Genomic DNA, 18,385 nt, shown 5'->3' on the forward strand with positions numbered 1-18,385 from the left:
GGGGTTGCCCCCAGGGCAATGCAATTAATTTCTCCAGTGGCCTCCAACTGGGTTGTCCCAAAATTTAACTCCATTCTGATCCTATCTACCTGGGGGTAGCCTCAGACCCCACAGGTAAAAACTAGTACCCAATTCACAATGTTAATTATTAAAATTTCATTTTTATCAACACAAAATTAATAATTTATTAATTTACTATTTTATCATTTTATATTTATAATTTTAATTTATAAATTAAATCTTATTTTATTTATATTTAATTATTTATAAATAATTCTACTTAATTATGTATAAATAACTTTTATTTCTAAATCATTTATATTTATACATGATATATATAAATATTCATAATAATTATATTTAATTATTTATAAATAATTTTAATATACAAATTAAATTAATAAAACATATTTAATTAATAAAAATATTAAAAGGGAGCTATCACCTGATCCAGCAAGGCCACTTCTGGGGAAGTATCCAAACAAAATGCAAACAGGATCTCCAAGAGATTATCTGCACCTCTGACTTCACTATGATTCACAATAGCCAAGATATGGAAAGAACAGGAGTGTCTGTTAACAGGTGAATGGATAAGGAAGATGTGGGATGTGTGTGTGTGTGTAAAATGGTGTGTGTGTGTGTGTGTGTGTAAAATGGAATACTGCTCAGCTCATGAGAAAGAAGGAAATCCTGCCATTTGCAACAACTTGGTTGAAACTTGAGGACATCACGCTAAGTGAAATAAGCCCTACAAAAGCAAATACTGTATGATCTCACTTTTGGAGCTAAGAAAGTAAACCTTAAAAGTCCTGATCACCAAAAAAAAAAAAAAAAAAAAAAAAAGGTAATTCTGTAGCAAGATGGCAGTAGAAACCAACTAGGGTGATAATCATTTTGCTGTATATAAGTGTATCAAATGAACACAATGTATACCACTTAAACAATGTTATATGTCAATTACATCCCAATATAGCTAGGGGCAAATAGACTGCTCCTCACCTCAAGGGCCAATCACAAGTCCAGGCCACCTCTACTTCAGACTGACCAGCTATAAATCAGGGCTCTCCACACCCCCTCATCAGCTCCAGTAATTTGTTAGGGTGTCTCACAGATTCAGGGACATATTATTTATACTTTCATTACCAGGTTAATAGAAGAGATACAGATTAGCAAGCAGATGAAGAAACTCCTAGGAGTTTGGGAAGCCCATCTAGAGGCTATATAGGGACCAGCCCCCCAAATCACCTCATTAGCATACACGCAAGTATGATTAGTAGGACTCATTACAAATAACAAAAGACACTCCTATCACCTAAGAAATTCGAAGGGTTTCGAGATACTCTGTGCCAAGAATGGAGACAAACACGAAATACGTGTATTTCTTATTATTACACTCCACATAAACTGACTTTAAGCAAAAAGGGAATCCTCTTTGTTCATATAATTGAAAGTTTCTAGGGTAACCAGCTTCAGGAATGGAGCTCAATATCTACTTCTCAGCCCTGCTGTCTTCCTGGTTGGCCTCTGTCTTGGATTTAAGGTCAGGAGGTCCAGACCTCATTATTCCTTAGCAGGTCCAGCAAGAAAGAATCTCTTCTTGGTAAGAAAGGTCCTGAGATCAGCTTTGATTAAGACTGATTGGCTGATTGGTTTAGGTCAATGGTAAGCTAGGGGACTAACAGGAAGAGGAGCAGATGGGACAAGAATACTAGAAAAGGAAGAGCTCTTCAGCAAGTGCTGTCCACAGGTCTATCTGCCTTGCTGTCTATTCACCTGGTTGCCTAGTTATCTGATTCTCTGCTTATCTGATTACCTAGTCACCTGATCAAAGGGGATCTCTCTGGGGCTGAGGTGCTGACTGAGGAAACCAGCTTGCCTCCATCAGGCCCTGAAGCTGAAAGGAAAAGATACAACATCTAGGTCCTGTTTCCCAGTTAGCTGTAAACAGAGGCTCCAGTGGACATCTTTGGGAAAACATGAGGGAGGGTCCGACTTCTGCAAGAAACCAGAGAGTGGGCCCTGACTGGAGTTCCTGGATACTAACCTCCTGACCTAGCTGTCCCAAGGGACTGGGAGCTACAAAGTCAGATTTGGGAGTACAACAGAGAACAAAGATTCTTATACCAGTCAGGATCCCAGAAGGAAATAGATGCAAATTCAATTCAGGAAAATCCTGGGAGAGTTTGATAAAGGGAGTATTTACAGAGAGCCTTGGGTGGAGTATCAGGACATCTGGGGGTGGGGGAGGCAGAATGTGGGAGGTAACAGTAGTGACAACTGGACTCTATGATGAGCCCAGGGCCTGGCCAGCCAAGGGCAGAGGGCTATCAGCTAGGAGAGTCAGACCCTAAAGGCAGGGATGGCTCTGTGGAGCAGATGGGACAAGAATACTAGAAAAGGAAGAGCTCTTCACTAGAAGAGCCTCACTAGAAGCTGGAACCTGGGACAGGGAGCCAGCCAGGATAGGAGGTTCTGGAAGGGAGCTGGTGGAATAAGTGCCCCACCCCTTTCATTCCCCCTTCCCTTCAATTTCCTGCTACTGCTCCCATTGGTTCCACTCCAAGGGGAAGCCAGAATGCCTGCAGTCCACTGGGGCAATCATGCAGCCCAGGGTCCTAGGGCACAGAGCTAGGAGGAGAAGCTGGGAGGGTGGGCCCAGAGAGAGCTGGGAGCACCCCTGAGTGCAAGGAATACATCTGGAGGCTCTCCAGGGGCTGCTGAAATCTAAACCCAAGGGTCTGATGATTGCCCATGGAAAAGGAAAGGGGCCTCAACGGATCCTCCCCATACCTCAGAGCAGACACAACCTACACAGCAGCCCCTGTAGGCGGGGCTGGGACCCACTGGGTGGGAGGCAGAAACTGCCCCTCGGGCTGTCAGAACTCTAGGACCCTGAAGCAGGGGCAGGGGACCAGTGAGAAAGGCCACCTGCCCAGAGAACACTGGCTCCAAGTATCTCTTGGATACTTGCATATCGGGACAACAGATGTTCTGAGCTGGGGAAGGGGTACATTTTGACTCCATGTTCTTGTATCCTCTCTGAGCAGCTCCAGGGCCACACCTTAGTGCAAGAGAAGTTCTGACTAACTTGAGCGTGCTGACAGAAGGATCACAGTCAGAGCCGGGCTGAAGGCAAGTGCCACCGGGGCCTCCACGCAGGGCCCTACACGTGGCTTGCTTCTGCCTTGTCATTGTCTGGCAATTCTGTATAATTTCATAACCTGCATTTCCTAACCCTCATAACCTGCATTTTCATGTTGCACAGAGTGCCCTAGATTGCGTAGCTGATCCTGGCTACAGTTTGCTAACTTTTGCAAAGCCTACCTGGAAGAGGGCGATGTGCCTGGCCCCAGACCTCCTGCAGAGACAGCACGGATTGCCAGGGTTGGGGGAGAGAGTTCAGCTGTGGGGTGAGGAGCGTGACTTTGGGGTCCCTTACATCCAGCCATGCAGAGGAAAATCTACTGCTTCCGGGGGCAGGAGCAGCCCCCCACAGAACGGGGAGATCAAGGGCAAACCATCCCCAGGAGACAGCCATAGAGGACTGTGGAGTTCTGGTGACACTGACTATCGGACAAGGCCTGTGCCCCCAGCCCTGGCAGGCTGCAGGCGGAAGGGCCACATCACTTCCAGGTCCTCAGCCCAAGACAGTCCAGGTTCTGAGAGCACCAGCTGCCCTGGCCAAGGTGCCAGGGTCATCTGGCAGTCCCTGGTGCCTGGTGTCCTCTTACACCCTATGACATCAACAGAGGCATCTTAGATGTCTGGGGCGGGGCGGGGCGGGGGTGGGTTGGGAGGAGGAGCCTGAGCCAGCCCGTGTGGCCCAAGGGCAGGAGGTCAGGAGTTTGGGGCAGGAAGCCACCAGACCTCCAAGCCCCTTTGAGTCTCCTCTATCCCTCATCCTCGGATATTCTGACAAGGCCATTCCTGTGGGTACGGGGAGTCACAGAGATGGGCTAGAGAAGGGCGAGTGCTAGGTCTACACCCTGACGGCAGAAATCTGAGGACTCCCTTCTCTATGGGGCAATAACCAGGCACTTCCAGAAGTGTCATGAAATAGACACAAGTATTATCCTCATCGCACAGAGTTTGACGCACACAGGGTAGCAGCAGCCAGAGGAAGCCCCTGGCAAAGAGAGGGAGGAGCCGACTGCTGGAAGTCATGACCTTGGGGAGATGGGTGGAGCTCAACAGCACCCTCTGGCTCTGGCAAGGGTGTGGGCCTCGGCGCCCTGACTGCAGTGCAGAAAGGGAAGCGGGGTTGCTGGGCACGGAGTACACAGTCTGCGAGACCCTGGGCTAAAAGCCCTTTATCAACCAGCTCTCTCTTCTAATAACCCATGAGAAAAGCTCTTATTAATTGCCCCCACTTCAGGGACAAGGAAACCAAAGCTCAGAATGATGTTGTGTTGCCCGGGTCACACCCAAAATGGCAGAGCTGAAATTCAAACCCAGATCAGTTTGAGTCCAGGGAACGTACAAAGAGCATGGGGCAACATGGAAGATGCAAGAGGGAGGAGACAGACTGAAGATTTCTGAACCAGTAACACAGTCGGGTTAGGGGCTCTCAAGAGGTTCTTCCAGCACTATGGGGAGAGCAGAGAGATTTGGGGCCAGACTGGAGGCAGAAAAGGCCATGAAAGGTTTTTGCATTTGTGGGCACTTGGCCTAGCCCATGCTTACCAGTGGTCCTGTGCTGCCCCCATGTGATAGTCCCACAGAATTGCTTCCTTTGCCTTCCAGCAAGTTCCCCAGTGATGCTCACGATCTAGAGACCACACTTTGAGAACCACAGGCTTCGCTATTTTCAAGGCACCCTCTGGTCAAGCTGTCCTGTGAGGAGAAGGGGATTAAAGAGGATCCTGACTTTAAGAACCATGACCTTGGGACGTCTGGGTGGCTCAGTCGTTAAGTGTCTGCCTTTGGCTCAGGTCATGATCCTCCGGCCTTAGGATCAAGTCCCGCATCAGGCTCCCTGCTCCGGGGAGCCTGCTTCTCTCTCTGCCTGCCACTCCCCCTGCTTATGCCTTCTTTCTCTGTCAATGGATAAATAAAATCCTAAAAAAAAAAAAAAAAAAAAAAAAAGAACTGTTGACCTTGGGGGCGCCTGGGTGGCTCAACTAGTTGAGCGTTTGCCTTCCGCTCAGGTCATGATCTCAGGGTCCTGGGATAGAGCCCTGCCTAGGGCTCCCTGCTCAGTGGGGAGTTTGCTTCTTCCTTTCCCTCTGACCCTCCTCCATGCTTGTGGGGTGTGTGTGTGTGTGTGTGTGTGTGTGTAATAAATAAATAAAATTCTTAAAAAGAAGAAAGAATAACTGTGACCTCAGATGTCTCAGACGGGAGACACCAGAAGCAGGTGAAGAGGGCTTCTGAGAGTACTGGGCTCAGAGAACAGCTAGAATTCAAAGGATCCCCCTCCTAGAGGAGGCAGGAGTTTGGAGACATCTGTGAAATGGCTGCCTCGTTTTCCTATGTCCTTTTTAATGACAGAAAAATATTTTTTGTCACTGTTCTAAGCATTTTACACATCCTAATTCAATTAATCCTCACAAATCTGTGAAGTAAATTCTCTCATTAGCCTCCTGTATGAGCAGAGTTGTAGCCTACCTCCCCTCCAGAATTGATATTTTATGTCCTAACTGCCAAAACCTCAGAGTGTGGCTGCATTTGGAGATATGTCTTTAAAGATGTAACTAAGTTCAAACGAGGTCATTTGGGTGGGCCTGAAGCCAATATAACCACTGTCTTTATAAGAGGAGGAAATTAGAATAGTCCCAGGTGGAGGGAGGATCATCTAGAAGCAGAGGCCTGGGAAGAAATCAGACCTGCCAAAACCTTGATCTTGGACCCAGAACTGTGAGAAAACAAATTTCTGTTGTCCAAGCCAACCAGCTTGTGATAGTGAGTTATGGCGGTCCTTGCAGACTAATGCATTTTTTATGTACAGATAGAGAAACTGAGGCATGCCAAGGTTAATGAATGTGCCAACAGCTGCCTGAGCCCTCCCAGCCATGTCCTTTTCTTTCCAAGCCACTAGGCACTCTGCTTACCTGCCCTCATACCCTCCCCCAACTACAGAGTGAACATTTTTGCAACTCTCATTGGACTGCTAATATGGTCACCTAAAACACATCTTGCCACGCTCCTCCCACTTCCAACCCTCTTCCCCACTGCAGCATACCATCCCTCTTCACCCCAGGGATTTTTCTCTGACCCAAATCAATGTTGTCCCTATTCTGTCTAAAGCCCTCAGTGGCTCCCCACTGAAAAGGATACAGCTTTTCAAAGCCAGTTGTGGCCATCATGACACACCACCCCGCAACAGTTCGACACATGTCTCCCCAGAGAGGCAGGATGGACCCCAACAACGGGCGTGCCAAGTGGGTATTTAGGTGATGACCACAACCACTGGAGGTCTCTCTTCTCTTGCTTTGGCTTATTAACTGGTTTTGCTCATGCTTGTGTTATGAGCTGGGCTGGTTTGTGCTGCCTATGCTGAGTCCTACTGAAGCATCAGTAATAGATTATCAATAATAGATTTTTCCAGCCAACACTGGAATTTTCAATAGTTGGCATTTAGGAACAGGAGTATGGGATTGAGGCCCTCCTCAATGTGGCCTTGGGTCATGTATCTTGGCCTGGACATACCTGTATGTCTCATTGCACCGTATGTCAATTTCAGCATAAGCCATGACCGATGCCAGGCTCAGAGGAATGACCCTTACTGTGTGACCATTGGGTATGTGACTGATGCCCTCATATGGCAGAGAGCAGTCATCCTGTGGCCTGCTGAGGTTCACACTTCTAAAAGGCAGATGGCTCCACTGAAGCCTATGGGCCTTAAAAGAAAAAGATGCCATGGTCCCAAAATGGCACAGACCCAAGGCTATTCCTTCAAAACACATGCTTCACCTCCTTCTTCACCTAATGTAGCCCTGCCACCTTGGAACCCAGTTACCATGACCTTCTTAATATGACTTCTTTCATAATTATTTTGAGTTTCATCTATGTTGTTGCAGGTATCAATAGTTTACTTTTATTCCTGGACAGTGTTTCCTTATATGCCATGATTTGTTCACCCAATCATCTGTTGATGAACATTTGGGTTGTTCACAAACAAACAAAGCTGCTATGAGCATTCACATACAGGTCTTTGTATGAACATTTTCTTTCTCTTGAGTAAATACACAGGAAGGAAATGGCTTGGTCGTATCATAGGTGTATGTCTAACTTTTTAAGGAATACCAAGCTCTTTTTCAAAGTGGTTGTACCACTTTCATTCCCAACAGCCCTGAGTGAGAGTTCCAGTTGACCTTCACCCTCAATGACACTTGTTGTGGTCTTTCTCTTTATTTGAGTTATTCTCGTAGGTGTGTAGTAAGATTTTTATTGTGGTTTAATTTACATCTCCCTAATGACTAGCTAGGTTGAATGCTGAACATCCTTTTGTGCATTTATTTGCTATCTGTATCTCTTCTTTGGTGAAGTATCAGTTCAAATCTTTCCCCATATTTTGTTGAGTTGTTGGTTTTCTTACTGTTGAGTTTTAAGAGTTCTCTATATATTCTGAATACAAATAATATATCTTGATGGTCTACACCTACATTGGCCAATATGGTAGACCTTAGCCATAGGCAGCTATTGGACGCTTGAAATGTGGCTGGTCTGAATTGAGATTTGTTGTAAGTATAAAATGCATGGCAGATTTTGAATTATAAAATTCTCCAATTTATAAAATATCTCCTTATTAATTTGTACATTGATCTTAGGTCACAGTAAAAGTTTTGAATAGCTTGGGTTAAATAAAATACATTACCACAAGTGATTTCATCTTTGATTTAACGTGGCTACTAGAAGACTTGGAATTACACAAATGACTCACATTATATTTCTGTTGTACAGCACTTTGAACCAATCATAACAATATTCTATATTAGGGTTCTCTGTGGAAATAAATAGATAGAATTGATTGATTGATCGATTGATTGATTTTAAGGAATTGGCTTATGTGATTATGGAAGAAGGCAAGTTGCAACTACTACAGGGTGAGTCAGCAAGGTAGAGACCCAAAAGAGCTGGTGGTTTTGTTCCAGTCTAAGTCCAAAGGCCTGATAACCAGGATTGTGTTGGTGTGGTTCCCATCCAAAGGCTGGCAGGCTCCAGACCCAAGAAGAGCTGATGTCCTGGTTCAAACCTGAAAGCAGGGAAAAAGTCAATGTCCTAGTTTGAAAGAAATCAGCTAGGAAGAATGCTGTCTTACTTGGGAGAGAGTCAGCCTTTCTATTCTATTCATATCTGCAACAGAGTGAAACCTACATTAGGGAGGGCAGTGTGCTCCACTGGGTCAACCAATTTAATGTCAATCTCATCCAAAAATACCCTCACAGAAGCACCTGGAATAATACTTGACCAAAATATCTGGGCACCCTGTGGCCCAGCCAAGTTGACACATAAAATTAAGCATCATCTGATCCATTTTCCAGCCTCCCTCAAAGCCAGAACCAGCGACCCAGTTATGGGTAATGAGATGTGAAGGAAAATCTGCTCAGGGAGTCCTAGGAAAACTTTCACCCCCATAGAAGGGGACACGATTAGCACCTTCTTCGTGTCTCCCCAGCTTACATGTGGATGTGACGCCTATATCTGGAGTAGCCATCTTATAACAAATGAGGGGAGAAACATCAACATGCTAAGGACAATGAAGGAGAAATATGGAAAGAGCCTGGGGGGCCAGTGGTATTTTGGGTCACTAAAACAATAACGGCAATCGGCTTGCCTTTGGATTTCTTCCTAGGTGGTTAAAATAAACCCTCATTAAGTTCACTGTCACATGTTGTTGTTGTTACTTGCAGCCAAACATATTCCTAATTGATATTAGAAGAATAGGGGGCACTATTTCAGGCATTAGGGATTACAATGACCTTGGGATGGGAAGACTCATTTTATTTGTTTATTTTTAAAGATTTTATTTCTTTGAGAGACAAAGAGAGAGCGAGAGCCAGAGGAGAGTGTGAGCAGGGGGAGGGGCAAAGGGAAAAGCAGACTCCCTGCTGATCCCAGGACTTTGAGATCATGACTTGAGCCAAAGGCAGACACTAAACCAACTGAGCCACCCAGGCAGCCCGGGAAGACTCATTTTAAAGGGGTAAGGGATGATGGTATAACATGTAAACAAGATAATGTAAGACTGTGGTAATTACTATGAAGGAAAATAAATAGAGGGAACTGGGTACAGCTGCTTTGTGATATGATAAACTAAGCTGTAAAGAATTGAAAAGGAGCTGGATACACACACACACACACACACACACACAAGAAAAGGATTTTCCAGGCAGAGGGAATAGCAAGTGAAAACATTCTGGGATGGAAAAGAGCTGGTGACAGGACTGAAGAAAGGCGTGGGACCAGAGGAAGCATGAAGAAAGTGTAAGGATGAGGCTGAGGAAAGAGGCAAGCTCCAGATCATGAAGGGTTTGAGGGGGCCACAGGACGTAACTGGGTGTTTAGGTGCAACAGGGAAGTCTTGAAGGGTTTTGTGTCATACCCACATGGTGTTAAGTAAGAGACTTCTAGTTGCCATGTGCAATGTGGACACTGGAAGACCAGCAGGAAGAGGTTGCATTACGTGGTAGAAATAAAATCGATAATCACACATAAAGTTGCATAGCTAAGATGGAACATATGATGGAAATTCACAGCAACAAGATCAGTAGAGCTTGAGACACCAAAGCTCTCAGATCTGTAATTACATTGGGACACCTTCGTGGCTCAGTCTGTGAAGTTCAGACTCTTGGTTTTGGCTCAGGTCATGATCTCAGGGTGGTGAGATCCAGCCTCAGGAGCTCCGCACTCGGCAGGGAGTCTGCCTGAGGATTCTCTCCTGCCCCTTCCCCCCACTCATTCATATTCTTTCTTTCTCTCTAAAATAAATCGTTTTGTTGTTGTTGTTTTGTTTTGTTTTGTTTTGTTTTTATCTGCAAGTACACCAAATCCACCAACGACCTCAGATTACAGGATTTGGTCTGATTCTCTCCACTTGTCATAAGAAGAATTCGTGATCCAAATAGGGGATATTTGGCTCAAGGCCACAGAAATCACTCACGGAATCAACCAGCTCCTTACCCCACCTTCCGTGCCTGGTCCTCACGAACCTCAAGGTTTTCTGAGCCAAATTACCATGCGTTTCCCCACAATAAGCCCACCATGGCCTTTGCTGGGAAAACTACCCTCAACTTTGCCAGCTACAAGTGTTTACCAGACCCCAATCCCAGCTCTCCTCAGTCCCAGCGGTCCACTTCTGGAAAAACAAGTAGGCTGGGGGCTGGGGGCGGGGTGGGCAGTGGTGGCGGTAAAAGATCTGGGAGTCACCATAGTTCTCACCAGATCCACGAGGGGGCAAAAGAGAGCCAACGGACCGGCTGCCATCCTTTCTCTGGCTCCCACCCCGGGGAGGAAGTGGAATTGAGAAACAGGAGGCCCAGGTTTGGGCTGGGACGGGGAAGCAGGGGCGGAGGGAAAGGGAAACCCCAGGAGCACGTCAACCTCTCCCTTTGCCGTCATAACCGAGGTGCTAGGCACAGCGCGGTTTGACCCGAGACTCACCTGGGGAGGGGGCGGGGCTTTTACATCTCAGTCAGCCATTGGCTGCGGGCTGCTGGGGTTGGGGACACCTAGCCTAACCAAGCTCCGGGCACGGTTTGAGATAATTCTCAGGGGAAGAAAGCCTATAGGTGACCCAGCCGCAGGCACTAAGCACCCCAGCTGCGGGGTGGTGCCCTAGCCTGTAAAGGGATCTCGGAGAGTTACCAACAAGCAGCCGTTTAAGTCTCCTCTCCTGTTTATTCCTGCCCCCTTCCAGTCTCTCTCACTCTTTCCAGGATGGGAACAGGGGAGCCTATCCTAAGACGGACCCCGGACCCCGACCCTGGGAGAGAGTTTTCAGAGCATCTGGACAAATTCTGTGAGTCTAATGGGTCCTGAGGCCCGGCCTCCCGCCCTGGAGCCTCTTGCCAAGCCCAGGGGAATCTCTCTTGCACAACATTTGCCTGTCTCCTATTTCCTGCCTGACTTAAGAAGGATTAGGTCATACTTTTAGCTTTTGACCTATTTCTTTTTCTCCAGAGGACCAGGCTAACTTTTTCCACTTTATGCCCGGGAGGAGGGGGCGGTGGGGGGATCCCCATTCTCAGCACTCTATCACTTAAACCAAAGGGGGTTTGTGACTCTGAACAAAAAGAATGCTTATTGCAGCAGGAATACCCCATACCAGCTAAGATACCCACCCACCCAGCCTCTGCTGGCTTCTGGAGCCCACTAAGCACCATAAAGGTGGAGAAAAGGAAAGCCCAGCATCTGAATCTCCTTCCTGTGACTGAGGATATCCCTACTGACCGGTCAGCACAGAAATTACATGAGATGTTTTTCACTTTCATTTCCAAAACTGGGGGCGTTAGCCAATAAGGTGTTTCCACTCAGGTCTTTGATTTCTGCAGCAAATGATGCAAGGAAGGGGGAACTCTGGTAGTGGTGGTGGCTGTGGAGTGCCCCTTCACCCTGCCCATGCTCCAGCAGTGTGGTTTTGACCATGGTGCTGTCTACCCAACCCCCACCCTTTGTGCCTGTGTGATCTCTGGGTCTAGTTGTCCAGTGGTCCTGTGAGCTCATCAATACCCTTTGATGAGGTTTCTTTTCTGCTCTAGTCACAGGCTGTATCTGCTGCTTGCCACTCAGACTCGGATGGATGCAGGGTCTTTGGAAGGCTGGGGCAAGGAGAGGTGATAGGATCTTGATTGGATCTGACTTGCACTTTAAAGAAATCCAACCACAGTGAGGACGAAATGTGAGTAAACCAGTTAGACCGACAGTTAGGGCTGCTCGGGCTGGGGTGGTGACGGTGGGAGAAGTTGAACGGGGTGGGAGAAGTTGAACGGAGCTTTAGAGGCGAAATCAATTTGCCTGGGTGATATAGTGGATGTTGGAGAAAAGGAGCCATCACAATGTCACACAGGTTTCTTTCTTTTGTAAATGGGCAATGTGGTAGACTGATGGCAAAAATGGTCCCATTTCTCTTCCCTCCCTTTAATGTGATTTTGTAGCACCTCCCGTGAAGGGGCAGAGCCTATTTCCAAACCCCTTCGAGCAGGGCTTAGCCTTGAAACTTGTTTGGCCAAAAGAGGATGGTGGAAGTGACAGTGTGTTAGTTCCAAGTCATGACTCCATGAGGCCTTGCATATTTTCACTTGCTTTCCCGAACCCCTGCAATTGTTCTGTGAACAAGCCTGGACTGGTCTGCTGGAGGGCCATTCGACACCAGCCAACTCCCAGCCAGTCAGCAACTGATCACAAAAGCATGAGTGTGCCCAGCCAAGATTAGCTGAGCCCAGCCAACCTATAGATGCATGAGAAATAATAGTTAATGCTTTAAGCCACTTTATTTTGGGATGGTTTGTTCCACAACAAGAGCTAACTGATACATAGAAAGAGAGAGAGGATAGAGATAGATAGAAATTGACATCAAGATCAAGATAGATCCATTCTGACTGAGCTCACCACTGTGTGGTCTTTCAAGTACCCCAGTTACCTGGACTTGCTGGTGATCTCCTCTACCTACCAGTTTGGACTTCCCTTTCCCATGTCTGTCTTCGGTACACTTGAACTTGCTCTGATTTTTTTAATGCTCTTTCTTGGGCATCCCATCTGCCCCTCAGGCCAGGGCTTGCAGTAGCAGGGGACTTCTGGGCCTCCCTCGTTGATAGAATCTACAATCTGGCAAAGAACATGCCAAGAGGAGGAGGCAAGAGAGGGAGGGTCAGCCCAGATGAAGAGAGAGCTGAGGGAGGTCCTTCCATGACTTGATATTCTTGGAATCTGTCCTTATCATGCTAATGTGGCCTTGGAGAGCAGCTAGGGCTGGGACGCTGGCAGTATTGTCATGAATGCTGAAGGGAGACATGGCCCAAGTCTTTCCCTGAGGTCTTCCCTGATGAAGATGCATCAGAAAGGAGGGGAAAGGAGGAGGGCTGGTGAGCCCTCATTCTTGTTCCCTTACATCTGGGAACTAGAGGGCCCATCCCTGGGATGTGTGGCTGCTGCCTGAGACTGGGAGGACACCACGTAGAACGGGGGGAAGAGGGATAAGGCCGAGGCTGGCCACCAGGGGGCAGCTGTCAGCCCCACAGCCTTGCCAACACGCGGAGCTCCTCACCAACAGAAAGCCAGGCCCTGGCTGGCTGAGATTTTGCATTAAAAATCCCTGGGGCGCCTGGGTGGCTCAGTGGGTTAAGCCTCTGCCCTCAACTCAGGTCATGATCTAAGGGTCTTGGAATCGAGCCCCACATTGGGTTCTCTGCGCAGAGGAGAACCTGCTCCCCCCTTTCTGCTTGCCTCTCTGCCTACTTGTGATCTCTGTCAAATAAATAAAATTGTTTCAAAATAAATAAATATAAAATAAAAATCCCTGCGGCGGGGGTGGGGGGTGGTAATTAGGTAACTCAGTCTGTTAAGCGTCTGCCTTTGGCTCAGGTCATGATCCCAGCATCCTGGAATTGAGTCCTGCATGAGGCTTCATGGGGCTTCCTGGCTTCCTGCTCAGTGGGGAGTCTGCTTCTCCCTCTACCTCTCCCCCCTATTTGTGCTTCCTCTCTGGCTTTCTTCCTCAAAATAAATAATGTTAAAAAAAAAAATCCCAGCCAGTAGCTGCTTACTGACCCAATGAGGGATCCTCAGGTGGGGAGGGGTGAGATGCCCTTCAAGAAACCTTCGTCCCAACAGGCAGACCCCCTAACTAACCCAGCTAGGTTTCAGGACCAAAAATGGGAGCCAATGCTGTAATAACCTGGCCTCAGTGGGACTTCCAACCTTGGCCTCAGACTTCATTTATTCACTAGCCCTTCTGCAAAGATGGTGACAAAAGCTCCCTTCTCAAAGCCAAAACCAAAGCAAAGCCTTTGAAGGCCAAGAAAGTAGCCCTGAAGAGCTTCCCCAGCCATGGCAGAAAAAAAATCCACATATCACCTACCTTCTGACAGCCTAAGATAGTCTCTGAAGTCGGCCTAAATATTCTAGAAAGAGCTCCCCAGGAGAAACAAGCTTGACCACTATGCCATCACCAAGTTCCCCCAGTCACTGAGTCAGCCATGAAGAAAGTGGAAGACAACAACACATTTGTGTACACTGTGGATGTCAAGGTCAGCAAGCACCAGATCAAACAGGCTGCGAAGAAGCTCTGTGACATTGATGTGTCCAAGGTCAACATCCTGATCAGGCCTGAAAGGGAGAAGAAGGCATATGTCCAACTGGCTCCTGACTATGGTGCTTTGGATCATGCCAACAAAATTGGGACCATCTAAACTGAGTCCAGCTGCCTAAATCTACATATAAATTGTTTTCACCATAAAAAAATAAGTAAAAATAAAATCACACCAGTTGTGTTCTTTGACCAGCAATACTGCTGGGAGGGAATTTGTAGTACTAAATGCTTACATTAGAAAAGAGAAATGAGAAAAAGAAGAGCAAAAAAACACAAACAAATCCAGGAGAAAGAAGGAAATAATAAAGATAAGAGCAGATATCAATAAAACTGAAAACAAGAAAATTATAGATAAAAGCAATAGACGGGGGCACCTGGGTGGCTCAGTCAATTAAGTGACTGCCTTTGGCTCATGTCATGATCTTGGGGTCCTGGAATTGAGCCCCATGTTGGACTCCCTGCTCACTATGGAGTCTGCTTCTTCCTCTCCCTCTGCCTCCCCCCAGCTTGTGCTCTCTCTCTCCCCTTCTCTCTTTCAAATAAATAAATAAAATCTTCTTTTAAGCAATAAAACAAAAAGGTTTTCCTTAAAAAAAAAAATTAATAAGATAAACCTCCAACAAGACAGACAAAAGAAGAAAGAGGGGAAAACAGAAATTACCAATATTAGGAAAGAAAAAGGTGATCTCATTATAGACTCTGCAGACATTGAAATGATAATAAGGAAACACGATGAACTCTACACACAGAAATTTAACAACTGAAACAAAATGAGCCACATCCTCGAAAACCACAAGCTATCACAAATCCCATCCCAATATGAAACAGATAATTTAAGCAGAACTTTAACTAGCAAGGACGTTGAATTCATAATTTTAAGACTCTCAAAAAAAAAAAAATCTAGACCCAGATTATTTCACTGGAGAATTCTATCCAATGTTTAAAGAAGAATTAACATCAATTCTATACACTATCTTCCAGAAAATAGAAGAAGAAGGAACATTAACCAATTCATTTTCTGGATCTAGTAGTACCCTAATATCAAAAACAGGCGAAGACAGGACAAAAAAAGAAAACTATAGACCAATATCACTCATGAATATAGATGCTAATGTCCTTAACTAAATATTAACAAATAGGATTTTATATATATATATATATATATATATATATATATATATATATATATATATATATAAAGATATGTAGGTAACGATTTTTTTTGCTTGTTTGTTTTCTTTTTTTTTTTTTAAGATTTTATTTATTTGACAGATAGAGAGATCACAAGTAGGCAGAGAGGCAGGCAGAGAGAGAGGGAGAAACAGGCTTCCTGCTGAGCAGAGAGCCCGATGCAGGGCTCTATCCCAGGACCCTGGGATCATGACCTGAGCTGAAGGCAGAAGCTTAACCCACTGAGCCATCCAGGCACCCCTTAAAATATATTTTAAAAGACATATATATGTGTACCAAAAATAAGTGGGGCTTAATCCAGATAGGAAAGCCTGCTTCTGTATCAGCAAACCAATGTAATCCACCACATTACCAAGAAGAAAAATTATATCAGATGCCATGGTGACACAGCTGGTTGAGTATCAGACTCTTGGTTTTGGCTCAGGTAGCAATCTCATGGTCATGGGATTGGGCCCCACATCAGGCTCTACACTCAGCAAGGAGTCTGCTTGAGAATCTCTCCCTCTGCCTCTCCCACTCATGCTCGCGCACTCTCTCTCTCTGAAATAAATATTTCTTAAAAATCATTTTTTAAAAATGATATCAATTGATGCAGAAAGGCATTTGACTAAACCCAATGTCTGTTCATAATAAAAACTCTCAGGGGTGCCTAGATGGTTCAGCCAGTTAAACATCCAACTCTTTGGCTCAGGTCATGATCTCAGGGTCATGGAATCAAGCCCCACGGTGAGTCTGCTTGAGATTCTCTCTCTCCCTCTCCTCTTGCCCCTCCCCCTGTTCATGCTCATTCTCTCCTTCTCAAAAAAAATTAATTAATTAATCTTTTAAGAAAAAACCTCTCAGAAAACTCAGAATAAAGAGAAATTTCCCCAACTTGATAAAGCATATCTACAGAAAGCTACAACTAACATCACATCTGATGGTGAAAGACTGAATGCTTTTCCACTATGAAGAAGAATACAGCAAGGATGTCCACTCTCAACAGTGCCATTCGACATAGTGCTCTAACCCATGCAAAAAGGCAAGACAAGGAAGTAAACATACAGATTAAAAAGAAAGTAAAACTCCTCTGTTTGCAGATTACATGATCGCCTATCTAGAAAATACCTAGTGATTTACAAAACAAAAAACAAACAAAAAAATAAAACCTTCTGGAAGTAATAAGTGAGCTCAGCAAAGCCACAACATAAAAGATCAACATATAAAAATCAGTTGTATTTTTTTTCTATCTCCATGCACTCAGAATGTATTGGAAAACAACATACCAGCAGGGGTCTGGTTGGAGTCCCCATGAGAGAATATGCACAGGCTGGCAAAGAACATGCATAGTGGAAGAAGCAAAAGAATGAAGGTTAGGGCAGACCAGGAGGGCCTAAGGAAGGTAATTCCATGACCTGATATTCATGAAACCTATCGTGAACGGAAGAAAATGTCCTTAGAGAGCAAGGGAGCTGGAGAGCTGGATTTTATTGATATGACACCAAAAGCACAGGCAACAAAAGCAAAAATAAACAGTGGGACTACATAAAACTAAAAAACATCTACACACCAAAAGAACCAATCAACAGAATGAAAAAACAACCTACCCAATGGGAGAAAGTAGTTACAAATCATATATCTGATATATCCAAATATTGGTTAATATCCAAAATATATAAGGAATGCATGCAACCCAATGGCAAAAAAAACAAAAACAAATGACCTGATTTAAAAAACAGACAAAAGACCTGAAGAATGAAGGGACATTATTCCAAAGAAGTCATGCAAATGACCTATGAAAAGATGCTCAACCTCACTAATTATCAGGGAAATGTATATCAAAATCACAATGAGAGATCACCTCACTTCTATTAAGATGGTTGTTATCAAAAGACCTGAAAATAACTAGTGTTGGCCAGGTAAAGAAAAGGGAATCTTTATGCACTGTCAATAGAAATGTAAATTAGGACAGCCACTATGGAAAATAGTATGAAGTTTCCTCAAAAAGTTAAATATAAAACCACTGTAGGACATGCCAATATCACTTCTGCGTATGTATCCAAAGGAAGTGAAATCAGTATCTCAAGGAGACATGTACCCTACTGTGCTCATTGTAGCATTGTTTACAATAGTCAAGATATGGAAACAACCTGTCAATCTACAGAGGAATGGATACAGAAAATGTGGTATAGGAACACCTGGAGGCTCAGACCTTTAAGTCTATGACTCTTGATTTCAACTGAGGTCATGATCTCCGGCTCCTGGGACAGAACCCTGCATTTGGCTCCACACTGAGTGGGGAGTTTGCTTGAGGATTCTCTTGCTCTCCCTCTCCCTCTGCCCCTCCCCTGGTCACACTCTCTCTCTCTCTTTCTTTTTTTCTCTCTCTCTCAAATAAATATTTTTTTAATGTGGTATTTATTCATTCGCAGCCTGGATAAACCTAGAGGACTTTATGCTAAGTGGAAAAAGCCATACACAGAAAGACAAATACTGTTCAATCTTAACTTACATGTGGATTCTAAAAAAATTTAATTCATGGAACCAGAAAATAGAACAGTGTTTGCCAAGGACTGGGGAAAGGGGACAGAGACAATATGGGGAGATATTGGCCAAAGGCTACAAACTTTCAATTATAAGATGAATAAGTTCTGGAGATCTAATTTATAGCATGGTGATTATAGTACTATATTGTATACTTGAAATACTATATATACTGTATACTTGAAATACTTGAAATCTATATTGCACACTTGAAATCTGTTAAAATTCAAGGGAGATCATAAGTGTTCTAACACACATAAAAATACTAACCATGTGACGTAATGGATGTATTCATTAACTTGACTGTGGTCATTATTTCACAAGGTAAGCATATTAAAACATCATGTTGCACACCTTTAAAAGGTATTGTACAATCTAAACATATACAAATTTATAGGTAATCATAAGCACACACCTCAATAA

General features: G+C 44.9%; 1 long non-coding RNA gene across 4 annotated transcripts in view; it reads right to left on the bottom strand.

The window, feature by feature from the left end:
- The window catches only part of LOC309871473, a 59,415-nt gene that overhangs the window by 25,709 nt on the left and 15,321 nt on the right, over nt 1–18,385 (bottom strand). For 3 of the 4 annotated variants that reach the window (XR_014315302.1, XR_014315303.1, XR_014315305.1), the window contains exons 1-2: nt 10,381–10,506; nt 4,684–4,833 (exon numbers count right to left, since the gene is read on the bottom strand). This is a non-coding gene — a long non-coding RNA (uncharacterized lncRNA). Of the gene's footprint in view, nt 1–4,683; nt 4,834–10,380; nt 10,507–18,385 lie in introns of those variants that run through there. The other variant, XR_014315304.1, reaches the window with a different exon arrangement.

The sequence above is a fragment of the Mustela nivalis genome (genome assembly GCF_964662115.1).
Source record: "Mustela nivalis genome assembly, chromosome: 8".
NCBI classification, from domain to species: domain Eukaryota; kingdom Metazoa; phylum Chordata; class Mammalia; order Carnivora; family Mustelidae; genus Mustela; species Mustela nivalis.